The 17,873-nt window shown below is 47.5% G+C and overlaps 1 protein-coding gene across 5 annotated transcripts in view; it reads left to right on the forward strand.

Annotated features, from left to right (window-relative positions):
- Window positions 1-17,873, forward strand: part of EPN2 (epsin 2) — an 81,528-nt gene that overhangs the window by 14,289 nt on the left and 49,366 nt on the right. The window lies entirely within an intron of this gene.

The following is a 17,873-nucleotide window of genomic DNA, read 5'->3' on the forward strand; positions in this document are numbered from 1 at the left end:
GGGCTCTTTGGAAACTTTATTTATTAAGTCAACACTGACTACCAGAAGTTTTTACTTTGATTTAATGGGTCTGGGGTTGAAGCTTTTTTTTTTTTTAGTTGTGAAATAATCATCTTTTATACAAGTTCTTGATTTAGGTTGAATTTTATTAGCATTTATATTTGGGCAGAACAATGAAAGCTTTGCAATTTTAATTTTTCACTGCAAAGCATACATAAAATTGACCACAGTGATCATTTTAAAGTGTAAAAATCAGTGGCACTGGCACACTTCTAGCACTGTGCCGCCATCAACACTGCCCCATTCCCGGGTTTTCACCCCCTACGAGGAAACCTGCACCCTCCTGGCCATCACTGCACACCCTTCTCCCTCCGGCCCCTGGGGGACCATGCACTTGCATTCTGTCCCTGTTCTGAGCTGAATGACCAGCTCGTGCTGGACATTCATGCAGTGGAGCCATCCTGTATGTGAGCATAGTGTTTTTCAGGTCCACCCACGCAGTGCCTGGGTCAGTACTTCATTCTTTTTATGGCCAAGATGTGGATAGACCACAGTTTGTCCATTCATCTGAGGGCAAGCACCTGGACTGTTTCCACTGTTGGCAATTGTGAGTAGTTGCTTCTTGAACTCATCAGTGCTGACTTTGAAATGCAGTGATTTGTGTGGATCATAAAGAAAATATCATGTATGTGGGAGCAGGAGGGTGATTTACTCTTGATTTCATCACACACATTAAAAAGAACTTATTATTACTGAAGTGTAATGTACGTAACAGGAAAGCACACAGGACATAATGTTAGTACATAAGTGGCTCAGAGGTTCTGATTGTCTTTGGCTTTGGTGGCTGTTAGTTCTGTTTCCGAGGCTGCCTTTGCGGGGGCAGACCCTGTTCTTAGGGCTGAGAGACCGCAGCTGTGGGCCTGAGGGTGGTCAGTGGCCTCTGAGCACTGGCCTCAAGGGGAATGCTCAGCAGTTTCTGGGACTTGGCCCCATCCCGAGGTGTGGGGACAGATTCCGTGTTCTTGGTGTTTTCGAGACAGTCATGACTGAAGAGCTTGTTTCCTGGACACCGAGTCAGTGCCATTGTTTACATAGTGAAGCAAAGTCTGTGCCTTGTGTTTTCATGACAGCTTCCTGGAGTTCAGAATGGCAGGTTGGGTGAATTGCTGTCGCTGTCGGTGGGTAACCAAGTGGGTTTGGGAACATGTTTTATATGCAGGCAATGATTTCCTTGGGGGTTTATTTCCACCAGCAAGGAGTTTGCAGACAGCCCTTAAGTACCTGGCGCTGACTTGAGGGCACCCTTCTAAGGGCTGCTGTGAGGTGAGAAGTGGCCCACTGCTGCTGCTTAGGTGGTGAGGTCACTGCACCCTGAGCACAGTTTGCACTGCCTGATGCTGTGCGTCTGTCTCTGTTAGAGGCCATGAGGGAGGCGGCTGTGTCAGGTCCCAGGTCGAGGAGAAGATTCTCCTGTGACTCTGGTTTGTTGCCATCCCATAGACCAGAAATTTTCAACCAGTGTGCTGTGGCAAGAATTTGTAAAACATGCAGTACCTGACTAGGTACTCAGGGGCACTGACCTCTTCCCTTAGATCATCAAATGTAACAATCACAACAGCCAACACAATAGTAGCTGTCCCGTGTGAATGACTCAAAATTGTGCCTGTGTTTTTTTTGCTGGAGTGGCTAAAAATATTTTTTTTGGTGTGCCATAGAATTTTAGTAGTTTATCTGTGCCATGAGATGTAGAATGTTGAACATCTCTGTCTTAGACAGTGAATCCTCTTTGCATGGGCCACCAGGGAGCTCAGCGCAGAGCCAGTAGTTTGCCTGCACTCTAGTGTAGCCTATGCTTCGGGCTGTGGCCTTGTTTTCTGGCTTCGCTCCCCCCTCCTATTTCCCTACTGACTCCGTGTTTTCATTACATAGCAATCGAGTGGATTTCTGTAAGCAAGTGATTCTCAACTTGTCGACTTTACTTTAATCAGAATCACCTGGGGAAATTCTTTTTTAAACATGCCAGTGTTCGGTTGCCACCACCTATGTTTTAATTGTTCTGGGATGGGGCGTGTTTCCAAACTCTCCAGAGATTCAGGTATGTGTCTCTGGTTGAGAACTGCTACTTTAGGCCATTTCACATCTTTTTAGCAACAAGACAGTGATAAATAGATTAAAAAAAAAAGAGGGAGCCTGGTACAGAGAGGCTGAATAAAAAGGATTCTGTAGCGTCAGTGGTTTTCTTGAAGGTGGAAGCAGTGGGAAAGCCTGGAGTGGCTCTTCTTCTTGGCCAGAGCCACAGGAGCCTGAACTCCAGGGTGCGGGGGTGGGAGGGAGCAATTGGAGGCTGTGCTCTTGTCACAGGTGTGCACAGGTAACCAGGTTCTTAGTGATCAGGACAAAGAATTGAACCGAACACCCAGAGTTCATAGAAGAGAACATGGGAGCAGGCCAACTCCAAGTAGAGATTGACCTCATGGGCTGGAGGGACTTTATTCTTATAGGGAGGATTCTTCCTGGCTAGTTTTAGTGGGCTTTACTGAGTATATGCAAGTAGTTGCATTACTTTAAAGCTACTGCGCATGTGGTTTCCCATGATCCTCCCCGATTGGCCACCAGAGAAGAGGGTCCCACAATGCTACTGAATTAATCCCCATTTCTCCTGGGGTCCCCCTGTACTAGGTTCACTGTTCCCTAAGCCAGAGAATTATAGCTCTCCATGCTAGAGATTGGTGAAAAAGAAAAGAGTCATTTATTCAAGTTATACAGACTAAAAGTAATGACTTAATGTCTTTGTTAAAATCCCAAAGTTCCTTGAAACACCCACAGTCCTCCCTCCCCCCTTTGCCCAATCTGGGGTACCATATCTCAGGAAAAGAAATAGAAGCCCGTGGTTTATGCAGCTCTCGGTTTTTCCTAGTAATTTGTGCTTAGCTGGCAGGCCTTCCTTAGTTCCCAGCAACATTGGTTGTGTTGCTAGGATCTCCAGCTAAAGCCTTGTGGTGATTCTTCTCATGGCTGCGGGGGCGGGGGGAGGTGATCCCCCTTTCTGGGAGTGTGACGGCAGCGGCGGCAGCACCAAGAGGGCTAGCGCGGAGCTCATCATGTCCTGGCCAGAGCAGTTGGCTGCAAGGTTGGCTGAGCCCGAGTGGTGAGAGTGTGGGTGCAGCATATGCGGAGGCCTGGTGGTGGCTGCCGTGGCAGGGCGGTGACCCCGTGCTCCCGAGTCACTTACTGGTGGCCTCTTCTCTCGGCCTTGGCTGTAGAGCTGGCTGGGGCTCGGAGCCAGGCAGTAGAGGAGCCGCAGGTGGCTGCATCATGGACGGTGTCTACGCGGCTGCAGGAGTCCCCACTCTACTAAAGCTGCATGGTTCTCTTCTCAGTGGCTGCTGCCCTCCCTGCACTGCCACAGCTGCATGGTTCTCTCTTAATGGCTGCCACACCTCAGTTTAAATCCCGGCGCCAAATCTTCCTCTGCAGCCCCATTTCCGACTCCTCCCACACTCGGCCTCACATGCCAGAACTCGTATCATTCCAGCTTCACTGGGCTGCCATCTTGAGTCTGGGCCGGCGTGGCCCCATGTCATGGAGCCAATCTTCTCTGAGCTCCCATGCAGGCACTGTAACTCCCAGGGACCTGCCCCCCAGTTACATCTGGGTGGGGAAGTTACTTCCATTCCCCTGGCTCAGAGCTGGTCACAGCTATTTAACATATCTATGCAACCAGTTAAAGGTTATAGATATGCTAAATGACCACGCCAGAGGGTAGCTGCAAGGCTGTTGCTATGCGAAACAGCTCTCAATGGCCCTGTTCCATTTGTCCCTTCCCCTGGGGTGGAGGGTGAGGACATTCTATATATTTTTCTAATATTTCCTGGACACCTTGAGTTCTGAACTCCATTACAAATCCTTCTTTTGGGGACCCTTTGGCTGCACCCTCCTACACTCTGAAGGCCTTGGGCCTGCATAATGGGAGTGCAGCTTTGCAGTAAGGTTTTCTGGGCTTTTTGGGACCCAAGTCCCATATTTGGGACCTAATTTATGCTTAACACTATTTGCTATGGAATGTAATTATAGAGAAGACCCAGTGTATAAAAGAAGTTTTTAAAGAGATTTTATTTATTTATTTTCTGAGAGAGAGGAGAAGGGAGGAAGAAAGAGAGGGAGAGAAACATTAATTGGCTACCTCTCCCAAGTGCCCCAACTTAGGACCTGGCCTGCAACCTGGGCATGTGCCCTGACCAGTAATCAAACCTGCAGCCATTTGGTTCACAGGCTGGAGCTCAATCTACTGAGCCACACCAGTCAAGGCTGAAAATTTAAAACATGGTCTTTGCAACTAATCTTATACCTCCTGCACTTAAAAAAGCCCTATCCCTGTCCTGGCCGATGTGGTGTGGTTGGAGCATTGTCCTGCAAATTGGAAGGTCACGGGTTTGATTCCTAGTTAGGGCACATGCCCATGTTGCGGGTTTGGTCCCTGGTCGGGGCGTGTATGAGAGGGAACTGATTGATGTCCCTCTCTTGTATCAGTGTTTCTTTCCCTTTCTCTCTAAAATCAATAAGCATGTCCTCGGATGAGGATTAAACAAATAAAAGGTAAAAAAGCACTATCCCTGCTCTAAAGAGAAAACAGGAAATTATGAAAGAAAACATTTTTTCTTGATTTAAAAGCATATATTTTATTTGCAGAGGAAAATGGCAAGTAGCACAAGAAATCACTGTGTAACCTGACTGCAAGTGTTGGTCAGATTTTAACATTTGAAGAAAGAGTAACAAAGGTTTCTTTAAAGAAACAAAACCAGACTCATTATTCCCCACCACACCCAACCCAAAAGATAACCAGATTGTTTTCATTTAGTTCTTTTGCCTTTGAACAGAAACCTTAACTTTTTCCCCTTCACCGTCTGATTATCAATAGTTTTCAAAAACTATGTTGAGGCAGCTCTACCAAAACAGATTATGTGCAACGTATTCTTTCCAGGCTGATTTTTTTTTTGTACTGTCTCATGGAGAATGTTTAGGGTGCCTGTTTTAATGGCCATCAAAGAAAATTTAGGAAGTTCTTTCTCTCAGTTGTCTGTTTAGTCCCCAGGGGTCCTCATGGCCTTTGTGGCTGTCATGGGATGGCTCAGAGCTTTCCCTTGAATGCCTGTGCTGGGAAGAGGTCAGCTGCCTCCATTCGTCCCCTACTCCCTTCCTGTATATGGTGGGGGCCTGTAGCTTCCAGAGGCTCCAAGAGGCCAGGAGGGAGCTCTGCTGGGGGAGAGGCCTGGCTGGGTTGATAGGGTATATTCACTTGCCAGCTGGAAGCTACAGAGCTGGTGCCCAAGCAGGGGCGCAGAGGTGAAATTGTCTGGTGGGGAGGATGGTTTCAGGACTGGATGATGGAAGCACTGCACGCATTTCAGAGACTTTCAGAGGGGGGTACCCTAGCTCCTTGAGCAAAGCCGCTTAATGCTCTCTGGGCTTCAGTTTTCTCACCTATGATAAAAAGTCAGAGAGAACCAGTAAGTGATATCCAAGGCCTTCCCTGTGCCCAAATGCTTTGCTTTTGTGTCTTCAAAACCTTCCATTCTTAGGTAAAAGCAGCATTCAAGCTGGCAGGTGTTCTGTGTTTTCTGAATGTGTGTTTTTTCCATCTGGTGAAGTTAGGTTGGCTTGGCTTGGCTTGGCTTGCTAAGTTTGTGGGTTTATCAACTCTCCTTTAAGGAGTCTTCGGGAAAAAGGGACCAGTGCCTCAGGAAATGTGTTTGCCTGAGGCTCACTTAGGTCACTCTGATTCAACCCAGAGAGTTGCTCCAGGTTGTAAGTCAACCTGGTCATTTCAGGGTGACTCATGTCAACCTGTGGTTGTTGAGCCAGCTCTACGCCAATGGGAATTCCCAATTTGGGATGCAGTGAAGAAAGAAACTTGATTCAGTGCAAACAGCTCAAGTGTGACACAGCAGGGCTGCAAAAACAGCAGGGCTGTGAGATAGTCCTGGGGCCTGGCCCCTTTCTGGCTAGACAGCTCTGCTTTACTCTGTTGCATTCTGCTCTTGCAGGGTAGCTTCAGTGTTTCAGCTTAGCTGAGGAAACAGTTATCATTCTTTGGTGGAAAGGGAAAGTATGCTTTCCCTATAGCACACTTTCTCCTGCCTGTAGAAGCCGGAGGAAAGCTGGCTTCTATAGGCAGGAGTCCCCGCCCTGGTACTTGATTGGTCTGTCCTCATGCAAATGAGTACTCCAAATCTCCACAGTTTCACCGGTCCAAAAGACACTTTCCTGATTGGTTAGAATGGGAGCTGCCTTGATTGGTTGGTGAAGATGGTGATAAGGATATAGTTGTGCAGCTCCAGTTGGACAGGGAAAGTCTCCTTCCTGTTGGTTGAAATAGGATCCCAGGAACTCCTTTATAAGGGCTGCTCAGATGGCAGGGACACCGTGTGGGCAGGCAGTTCAGTGCAGGCTTCTCCCTGAAGTGTAGTTTGCTTGAGAGGCCCTGTGTAGAAATGGCTGCTACACTGGATTTTTAAATTTGAGCCCAGTTAGCAACCAGGTGCCCTTCTTGGTAGGTGTCTTCTTTCTCAGGGTCCACACACATGACATGTTAATGTCTAGAAATTTCCTTCTGGGGCCTTGGCATTGGTGCTGCATATGCATAGTCAGAAGGGTTTTTTATGCCACCCTGTGAGTGGGTCTCCCAGACTCGGAAAAGGTCCCTGAACTCCCGCCCATTGGTGTTAGGCCCCACTGACTGGTCACAGAGTCAACTCTGGTAAAAAGATGTCTGCTTTCCCAAAGACCACACACACTGGGGGAAAATGGTCCTGCTGTGTGCAGTGTTTAGTGCGGGGCCTAGACTTGTCAAATGAGGTTTGTACTTGTGTGCCACAGTTCACTACCAACTGGTAGATATTTAAGAAATCCTTTCAAAAGAAATTTAAAGGCCAGCCTTGGCTGGTGTGGCTCAGTTGGTTGGAGCATTGTCCAGTTACTGAAAGGTTGAGGGTTCAGTTCCTGGTCAGGGCACATACCTAGCTTGTGGGTTCAATCCTCGGTCCAGGTTGTACATAGGAGGCAACTGATTTGTGTTTCTCTCTCACATCAATGTTTCTCTCTCTCTAAAAAGCAATGAAAAAAAGTCCTCTGGTGAGGATAAAAAAATTAGAAAAAGAAATCTAAAGGCCACTATGAAGGATTTTTTTTTCCATCTGGAAGAAAATAGTACTTTAAAACTTAAAAAGGGAAACAAATGTCTTCATTGGAAGGAAAAAAAACCCTCATTCTTTAACACACCAGCTTCTGAATCAAGATCTCGGAAATAAGAGGGTTTTTTTTTTTGTTTTGTTTTGTTTAAAAACAAACTGCCCTGTGAATCTTATGAAAATAGAATTTGGAATTGGCCAGCCCAGTTCTCTTCTTTTAGTAGGTGAGGTGGAAATACTTTTGCTGTTGTTTTGTTAAATGTGAGTACAGTGCCGTGTTGTGTTGGCCTCTTCTGAGCGCTGAGTTCCTGCAGAGGGAAGTCTCCAGACAAATGAGTGTTGTTTCTTTGAGGACCGAAGCCTTTCCTTTTCATCTGCAGCTTTTGCTGCTCCTCTTTACACTTTCACACTTGCCCTGTGCCTGGGTTTCACAGAGGCCAGGTTGGCTGGGCTGGCAGCTGGTTGGGAGAGCTGGCTTCTGGGTGAAAGGCTGAGGTATTCCTGGAGTGAGGCAGATGGCATTGCTCTCGGGGGCCTGCTGTGAGACGGAGACTCTTCTCACCCCTGCATACCTGGAGCAAGAGTCCAAGTCCTCTGTGACTGGCATCCAGGGCCCATTCCTGTTCGGTCTGTTTTCTTCTCTTCTGACTTCACCCCTCACTGCTTTCTCTCTTCACTGGCCAGGCTGGGTGCTGGAACATGTTTTGCCTACTGATCATTCACCTTGGCTGCTCCTTTGCATGCATGCACCTGGCCTGTATGTACCCTTTAGGCTTCCATTGTAGGGTATCACCCATCGGGGTTTTTCTGCTCCCCGTGGGTTGTGTCACAGGAGCTCTTTGCTGCCGGAGCTATGTCTGATTAATAGGTATCCCCCAGTGCTGTGCCCCTTCCCCTGATGATAGATTGGAGAGGCAGAGCTGCTTGGATCTGCACTAGTCCGTGGGGGTAGAGGAGTTGCACACAAATCTGTGGGCAGTGCCAGGAAGAGAAGCACCAGGAGCAAGACAGCTCACATCAGCTGGATAGCAGGTTGTCTGGGTGTGTGGACAGGTGGGGAACCCCATTCACAGCCTTCCAGGTGTGAAGTCTGAGAGGCCTGGAAGGGACAGACACAGGACAGTCCAGTGGTTTCTGGCCTCTAGATGTGGTGCAGGGCTCTGACACAGACTGGCAGGAGGGAGGAAAGGGAGAGCTGGGCTGACCGCGGTGCCAGTGCTGCTCACAGCTCTCACTGCTCCGGTGTCAGCCACCCGTTTGCTGAAGGCTTTTATGTGGCTTTGGTGTTTTTTTAAATGAGCATGAGCCTTTGTTTTTAAGTAATGCTCTTTGATTATGTAGTTTATTCACATTGTTCTAAAATGAAAAGATATTAAAGTATACTTTGAGAAATCTTACCCGTCACCTCTGATCTCACCTGCCCCATCCTCCTTCTCCCTAATAGTTAACACTCTTCAGTAGTTTGAAGAGCTTTCCAGTGTTTCTTTGTGCATATAGGCAAACAGAAATTTATATTTTTATTTTTTTCTTTTTGTTAAATAAAAGCCAGCACACTATACACACTGTTCAACACCTTGTTTTTTTACTTGCTAATGTAGTCTAGAAATTTCCATGTCCACATGTGGAGGATCATTGACAGTCTCCCTTTAAGCTATTAGTATTGTGAAGTTGTTCCTTATTTTGGAGGAACACAAGTTGTTACTTTTGTTTTGTTTTAAATCCCATTCCCTATACAAAGGCATTTGGGCATGTTTCCAATATGCTGTTTCCTAACACACCTGCAAGGAGTAACCTGATCTCTGTGCTGTCTCTGCGTGTGCAGGTGGATCTGTAGGGTAGCATCTCCCAGAGACATTGCTGGGTCACTGAGAAAACACATTTGTAACTTTGATAGGTTCTGCCAAGTTGCCCTCCATGGGGTGATTCCACTTTGCACTCCTGCCAGCAGGTGTGAGTGCGTGTTTCCCCGTCACCTCGCCAACAGAAGGTGTAGTCAAACGTGGATTTCTGTCAACCTGACAGGTGGAAAGAGTAGCTCAATATAGTTTGTTGTCATATGTTTAAGGACTGTTTATACTTCTTAAAAAAATATTTAACTTATTTATTTTTAGAGAGAGGGGAAGGGAGGGAGAAAGAGAGAGAGAGAGAAACATCAGTGTGGTTGTCCCTCGTGCGCCCTTACTGGGGACCTGACCTGCAACCCAGGCATGCTGTCTGACCAGGAATCAAACTGACAATACTTTGGTTCTCAGGCTTGTGCCCAATCCACTGAGCTGCATCAGCTGGGGCAGACTTTGTGTGGACTTTGCTTGTTTTTCTCTTGGGGTATTTGTTGGTTATTTTTCTCAGTTTTTGTGAATGGTTCATCTTTTTGGAAGGTTAGTTCATTGTGATATGAATTGTTAAATATTTTTTTTCAGGCTAGGAATTATTCTGATCTAGTCATATTCTTTAAGTCTCCCCTACCCCTGACCCTCCAACCCAAGTTTCCTGTGTTTGAAGGTTCAGACTGTGGCCTTGGGACAGAGTCTGGTCACTGTTGGGACAGAACAACTCTGGTTTCTTCCAGGATTTTAAGTTAATTGGCCACAGACACGTTTTCAGCACGAATATGCAGTAGTGTGGACGTGTTTGTGTCGGGATGGGCTACGTGTTGCTGTGGAAACAACCAGTCCCTCATATCACTGTGGCCCAACACGAACAGGCTTATTTCGTGGTTGTGCTGCAGGTCCCGTGCATAGTCATTAGTTGTTCGTGGACCCAGGATGATGGAGGCGCCATCTTTTTTTGGTGGTGGTTGTTAACAGCTTTATTGATACACAGCTTATGTACCATGTACTACATTTTGGTTCTGTAGCTTTTAGTATCTAGAATTGTGCACCCAGCAGCCTAATCTTATTTTAGAATACTTCTTCAGCCCAAAAAGAACTCGTGTAGCCATTCAACAGTCATTCCCCCAGCCTCCTCCTCTTCCCCCAGCCTCTGTAATTATCAGTCCACTTTCTGTCCCTGTGGATTGCCTATTCTGGACATTTCTTTGCAGTGAAATCATACAATATGTGGCCTTTTATATGTCTGGCTTCTTTCACTCAGCGTCATGTTTTCAAGGTTCCTTCATGTGGCAGCATGTGTCCAGTCTTCATTCCTCTTTGAGGCTGAGTGATCTTCCATTGGATGGACACACCACATTGTATTTGCTGCTCACCGGTGGGTGGACAAGGTCACTCCCCCGTTCTGGCTACTACAAGTGATACCACTGCTAATATTGGTGCGCAGGTTTGTGTGTAGCCATGTTTTCCCTCCTCTGGGGTGCATAAGGAGGCTTCCATTTTCACCACCCTATTGAAAACGACATGTGGAGAATTGCACATTGGCTTTTTAAACGTTTGACAAAAAGTGACACACACACACACACACTTCTATCAAATTTTACTGCCTAGTGTCATAACTGACCTCAGAGGGACTGGAAATGCAATTTTTCATAGGCCCAGAAGGATGTGAACTGGAAGTATTTGGTGCATAGAAGTAATTACTACAGAGGAGAAGAGAAATGGACATTCCTGGGAACCAAGAGACTGATTCAGAAAGGGTTCATTAGCTCATTAGTAAGGTGGGAATTCCAGGGTGGACGTTACCTACAAGTAATGGTTTGATCTTGAAAGCTGGTTGGCAGAAAGACCTTGAATATTTCAAGGAGCAGCTTAGAAGGATGACGACTTTGGAGAGGAAAGGGGCAGCCCCATGGAAGTAATGTCTAATTGGTTTAGGACGGGGCTCATCTGAGTTTGCCCAGGAGGCACTGTGGTTCAGAAAAGGGAGTGCAGACTCCCTCCACACTCCAGCTCTGTGACTTGGGGTGTGACTCGTCTTCCCTCTTCTCACCGGTAAAATGCCTCCCTTGCAGAACTGTAGCGCATAGTAGGCACTGAGTAAATTACACTTGTTACTTGGGTGAATGTGACCCACAGCAGCCTCGTCTGCAGTCCCTGAGTGAGTGTGCCTGGCCTTTCCTGAGCCATCAGTTAGTGTTTTCCTTGTGAGGCAGAAATGTTCTTGTGGCCTGGCTCTTCCCCGTGGCTGAGGAGGAGTTGGTGGCGTTGACGTGGCTGGTGAATATTCCCAGGCAGACTGGCAGTTCTTCCTCAGCCTTGGGCACAACGAATTTCTAAACTTGGTTTTTTTCTGGGAACTGGAGACGCTGAACAGACCTGTGGATGTGTCATTGTCAGTGCTGGAAACGCAGCCCTTTATTATTATTTTTCTAAACAAAGCAGGACAATGGCAATGTAAACATTATTTGAACAAAAGCATTTGGCTATTGGAGATATACCCAAAAGGAAAATAATAACTTCCCTTTCTTTTTGGTTTTTGTGTTTTGATATTTGGCAGCATTCTAATCTTTTAAGAATTAAAAAAAATCTATGGTATGTGAACTGTGTTTTGTTTCTGCCTGTTAAATTCAGTGTGAAATGGACTCAGAAATCTCCCTGCCCCAACCCTGCCCCACCAGCTTGCTCCCAGTTTTGCTTTTCTTTTAGAGGAAGTGACAGTGACTAGCAGGGCCCAAAGCAGGCCTGCCAAAAGCATGGGAGCAAATGGGACCCTGTGGTAGAGGAGTCCCACCAGCTCACCCAGCTCCCTTGTGTTTGTCACCTGTGAGCCTCACAGGCTGTCATGTCCATTTCCCAGAGGAGGGAACTGGGTGGGATTCACCCCGGCGACTACCAAGTGGTGGGGAGAGCAGTCTTCTTTCCACCCTACCAAGCTGTTATTTTTAAACCACAACGGTATCTGCAGGCCGTTTTATGTTCCATAGTACATTTGTGGCTCCTTGATTTGGAGTTTGGAGAGGGAATGGAGAGGAACAGAGAGATGGGAAGGGGGCTGCTAGTAGGTGGGGGTGGACAGGTGCCCTCTGAGTCATTCATTCCTGTGGCAGATGTGTGCCAGGCACCATGCCAGGCCCTGTAAGACAGGCAGCAGTCGGAGACACTTGGGGCCTGTGTCCTCCAAGGGCCCATAGTCCAGAGGTTGTGGGAGGACGGAAGGAGAGGTGAGAGGACGCTGGAAGCCCAGGTGGCAGCAGGTGGTGGCACCTCCAGCAGAGAATCCCTGGAAGAGAGGAGAAGGGATGCTGGTGGGGAGTTGGGGGTGGTGGGTTAAATTCTCTCTGGAGACTGGAGGTAGAGTCGGGGTGCCACATGGCATCATCTACAAGGGCATCTGTGCCGTTTGTTCATTGGCATTATTAGGAGAAGGCGTGGTTCTCCGAGCCAACCCCCGCTGAGCGTAGTGCCCAAAAGTATGCCTCTCAGCATATCCTCTGGTGCCTTCTCTGTCCCTGTGATTGTCATTGCTCCCTGAAACCTGTCCACTCTCCCCTTGCCTGCACTGGATGGTTCTCCTGACTCCACAACTTTACTGTTCCCCTACCTCCGCCAGCACCCCTTGGGCTTTGTTGATGGACACTTACCACCTTCTGACCTTCATCCTTACCCATTCTCCACTGCTGTCCACAGTCCCCTTACCTTCTCTCAGAGGCATATGCCAGCCCAGCCCCCCCTCTCTGCCCTAGGTGCCAGCTGCCACTTGGCCGTCCTCATCCTCCATGACTGTCTCCAGTCACACGTGTCTGAAACAAAGCTACTTGCTCTGCTTTGCTTCTCCTGAAATCTGCACACCCTCCCCACATTTGCTCTCTGTTAAAGGTACCTATGTTCTCCTGGCTACTCCCAGCCCCTTTGCCCAACCCTGCACTGACATTTGGTCGTCACAGCTTGGTTCTCTTGTTCTGTGTCTATGTCTGTTTCCTTTTGTCATTCCCCTGCTGCATTTGGGCCATAGTCTCTTCTTGTCACATCTGTGTGGGCTTTTAAATGGTCTTCCTGTCTCCGTCATCCTCCCTTTGGCCCCAGCCCTCTTCCCCTGTTGCTGCTTGGTCAGGATTTCAGGAACACCGGCCTGACAGTGTCACTTCTCTGCTTGTAAGCAAAACAGAAATCAGCTAGCTTCACCTTCAGCAGTATTTGCTAAAATAATTTTTTAAGTTGTACACAGTTGAATGTTACTAATTTTAATAGTTCTTTATCTTGAAAATGCCATAGTACTTTGGCAGTTCCTCAAAAAGCTAAATACAGAGTTATCATATGACCCAGCAATTCCACTCCTCAGTGTATGCTCAGAAGGGCTGAAAGCATGTGTCCATGCAAAATCTTACACACAGATGTTCCCAATAGCCCAAAATGGAAACAGCCCAGATGTTCTCTGCCTGAGGAATGGATAAATAAAATGTGGTGTAGCCATACAATAGAAAATTATTCAGCCATGAAAAGGAATGAAGTACTGATATAGAATGCACCATGGATGGACCTTTAAAATATGCTAAGTGAAATAAGCCAGACACAAGAGGCCATATATTGTATGCTTTCATATATTTAAAATGTTCAGAATGGGAAAATCCATAGAGACAGGGATTCATGCTTACTAGGAGTGGAGGGAAAGGGGCTGCTCTCGGGTGTGGCTTCTAACAGGTAGATGCCATGGTTCTTTTTGGTGATGAAAATGTTCTGGAATTAGTTAGCGGTTATGGTTGTACAACATTGCAAATACACTAAATTGTAAGTGTGAGTGGTATACTTTAAAATGGTGAGTTTTAGGTTATGTGAATTGTATATCAATAAAAGTAAACAAGAAGACAGCCCCCCCACCCCACCAAATGTCACAGCAAACATACCGGCACTATTTGTGATAGCAAAACTGTGGGAGCAGTCCAGATGTCCATTGACAGGAGACTGAGTCGGGAAGGTGTTAAAATAGGAATATAGTCAGATATATATTATATACAGAAGTGAAAATGGATGAACCACAACTAGTTACACTTAGTAACATGGCTGAATCTCAGAACCATTACTACTAAATGATAAAAGCACATTATAGAAAACCATATGTTGTTTAGTTTTACAGTACTTTCAAAATTTTGAAAACTTTTCTTTAAAGATTTTATTTATTTTAGACAGAGGTGAAGGGAAGGAGAAAGAGAGGGAGCGAAACATTAATGTGCGGTTACCTCTCATGCATCCCCCTATGGGGACCTGGCCTGCAACCCAGCCATGTGCCCTGTCTGGGAATCGAACCTTTGACCCTTTGGTTTGCAGGCTGGTGCTTAATCCACTGAGACACACCAGCCAGGTGTTTTCTTTTTTTCTTTTTTTTTTTTTTAAAGCAAGGAACCAAAGAACTGTGAACTTGAGCAGTTTTCCTGTGGAAGAGGGAGGAGGTAAGGGACTCCCTGCACACGCATTGCAGTCCTGCCTTAGGCCTGGGGGCCAGGCTCACAGGTACTCATTTTGTTTGTGCCTCTCATGTAGTTCGCACCTACTCTCTTCTGAGTGCCCAACAGTACATAACAATGTAGAAAACAGAGGAGCCGCAAGAAGTTATTAGGGCTGGCTCTCACTTTTTCTGGGGCGGATTCTGACATTTAAGAGTTAGAAGGAGCATTTCCTCCTAATGTTGCCAGTCAGTGTTGCAGAGTAAATAAAACACTGGGAGTGTCTCCAGCAGCAGAGGAAGGAGGGAAATAATATTTTTATTCTGTACCAAAAAAGGAAGTTTACCTTTCAGCATTGAGACTCTTTTTTTTTTTCTGAGTGGTATTTCAGATGACAGCTATTTCAAAGGAATGTAGACTTCTTGGGTTGTTAAAGTTGATGTGACTGATTTAGTAGCAGACAGTTATAGCCAGAGAGACATCATTTCTTAAGCATGTGAGTTCTGAAGAACACATTTTTAAAAATAGTTTTGGAGTGTCTGTGGTATTTCAGACTTCTACTCTGACTGATTCCATTGTATTTCCAGTCTGTAAAATCATACACATTTCAAGGGGAAGCTTGCTTTGAAGAACATTATAGCCTCTTGCCTTTTGTTGGCCTCACAGTATGGAGCGAGGTGGCCAGGGTCTGACTTTGGCATGGCACTACCCCTCTCTCAAGCCTCGGCTTCTGCACACAAAGAGTCCTGAGGCCCTCACAGCTCCAGCGTCCTTGACCCTGCTCCCCTGACTGGTGAACTGGCTGGGGAAAGACCCCTCTGTGGCCAGCTGAACATGGAGGGGTTAGGAAGACAGTTGCTTCTCTGCTACCCCCTGGCCTCTTAAATGTTTAGACAAGAAGGGCCTTTCTAAAGGCCTACAGATTCAGCAAGGACAAATTCATTGTTCCTAAGACTTGGAGCAGTGGATTTGTTGAAAGCCAAATAGAATAAGAAATAGGGACTCAGAAGATGGGACCAGAAGCCAGAGGTCTGGGATCAAATCCTAGTGCTACCACATGCTGGCACCAGTTACTTAACCTCTCTGTGCCTCAGCTTCCTCCTCTGTAAAATGAAGATGATAATAACAACTCCCCGTAAGACAGTTTGAAGAGTCAGAGCATAGGCTTGTGTGAAGTTATTTGAACATGCCTGGCATATCATCTGAGTTCAGTTAGTGTGGGCTAGCTTCTAGTTAGCGAGCCTCTCCCATTTTATATTACTCTTCTAAGTCTATCCTGTCATGATTACTAGTATCAAAGAATTAGCATGTCTGAGAATCTTCTTGGTAATGCCTGCTATGAAGAAGAAGAGCTGGTGCCTGTGACCATGTTTAACAGCTCATATGTAGGAGCAGAAAAGAGTTTCCTGGACAGCGCACTCGCCAAACTGGGCGGTGACTTCCACCCAGCATGCTTTTCGTGCAGTGCTCCTGTAGGCCTTCATCTCCTGACTTGGAAATTCTCTCCAAGCTGTCCTAGGGATATGCTGAGAAACATTCTTCCAGCTGTACCGGCTGGGGTGCTGGGGAGCGGAAGCAGATGTTTGGACACTCACTGCTTGCTGGTCCCTCTCAGGCCCTCCTCACAGCAACCCTGAGCAGCAGCTGTCATCACTGCCATTTGGCAGGTGTAGAAGTAGAGGCTTAGAAAAGCTCACTGACTTGCCTCAGGTCAGCCAACTGAAAGGCAGGGTGTAGACCTTTGTGGTCAGAATAAGAAATACCCACTTTAGCCCTTGCCCGCTGCCCCCAGATGGCTGGCTCTGCACCCAATCCCTGGCTGGCAGGGTGTCTGGTGGTCTCTCTGGCACACATGCTGCCCCTGTGTGCAGTCCCCTGGCTCTGGAGGCTCTTTGTTCACATGGAGAGTGTTCCCTGAACTGTAGGTCCAGACAGCCCGTGTCCTCAGGCTGACAGTCAGGGAGGGCGTGCAGCAGTTGTTTTCAACTCAGGTGACAGATCAAAAGGCAGCCAGGGACTAGGAGATTGCAGGGTTCACTCCGGTGGTATCTAAGGAGACAGGATCGAGGATAATTTTTTTTTCTTTTCTTTTTTCCTCTGCGTTCATTCACTTAGAAAATGCTTATTGAGTGCCCGCTGTGTGCCAGCCCCTGCTCTGGGCAATCGGGGTCAGCAGTGAAGATGGGCAGGGCCCTGCCTGTAGAGAGGGCATGAGGGCCATGGAGGTAAACAAACACGCAGGAACACGAGTGAGAAAATGTCCCCTAGAGAGGAGGGCCCTGCCAGGAAGTGAGATTGGCGATTTGACAGAATGACAGGTGGTTCCGAGGGGGCGATGTGTCAGCTGAGATCTGAATGGTGAGAAAGAGCCAGCCTAGTGGCTGTCACAGGGAAGGTGGCCAGCAGGTGGGTGGAGTGCGAGGCAGGAGCCAGTTTGGCGTGTGGGTTCCTCTGAGGTGACAGTAAGTGGATTGTTCTAGTGACAAGGGAAGTGACTAGAAATAGAGTGTGGCCCCTCGGGGACACATACAGAGTTAGCCTTTAAGTCTTGTCCTTCCCCAGGAGCAGGGGCCAAATTCAGGGTAACTGGCTTATCCTGTGACCTGCTGCCAGGCGAGGCTGCCCTTTGGGCTCTGGGGCTCTGGCTCACAACCCTGTGCTTCTCAGTGTGTGGGTGGGGACCACCAGACATCAGCCATCATTACCTGAAGCCCGTGGAAGTAACTGCCTTGGTTGCCCCTGGAAATCTGCCTTGTTCCTCTGTAGCTGCCAGTGGGAGGGTCAGCCGTGAGCTCCCAGAACCTGCTGGTTTAGGGGCAGAGGTGAGCAAACGACTCATTTTTCTCAGGGCTTTGGATTTATATTCACACAGTGTGGAAATACCTGTTCCTCACCTGCAGGGTTTCTTTTGGCAAGTGTCTTGAGCTCCTTTTGAGGAAAGTGTTAGGTTGCTGCTGTGACCTAACACATCTGTGGGATCTTGGTAGAGGGGATGCACCACTCCCTCCCTTCACCTCCGGCCCCTCCCTGGTGCTGCGGGAAAGGGTGGCAGCGAGGCCCGCAGCACCGCCACCGTGGCTAGCCAGGTCTGAGGTAAACTCAGAACATGGGAATTCTGGGTTTTCCCATGCAGCTCTGCATCTTTTTTAAAATGTCTCAGGCTGGAAAATTGTACTGATCAAATTGTAATCCATAGCTTCGCCCTGCTTTGTGGGACAGGGTGGGTGGGTGAAGCCATGAAATGCTCTGTTCTGTGGTTCCCAGTCTCTGGTGGGTATTTCCAGAAGCCGAGTCACAGCGTTAGAAACAGAGACCCTCTGGCCCCAGGCTCACACACAGGCTGCCATTCTTGGAGGAGGAAAGGGTTCTGAGGGCTGCTGTGTGCGCTTCCAAAGGCCTAATGGAAACCCTACCTT

The sequence above is a fragment of the Phyllostomus discolor genome, chromosome 8, assembly GCF_004126475.2.
Source record: "Phyllostomus discolor isolate MPI-MPIP mPhyDis1 chromosome 8, mPhyDis1.pri.v3, whole genome shotgun sequence".
NCBI classification, from domain to species: domain Eukaryota; kingdom Metazoa; phylum Chordata; class Mammalia; order Chiroptera; family Phyllostomidae; genus Phyllostomus; species Phyllostomus discolor.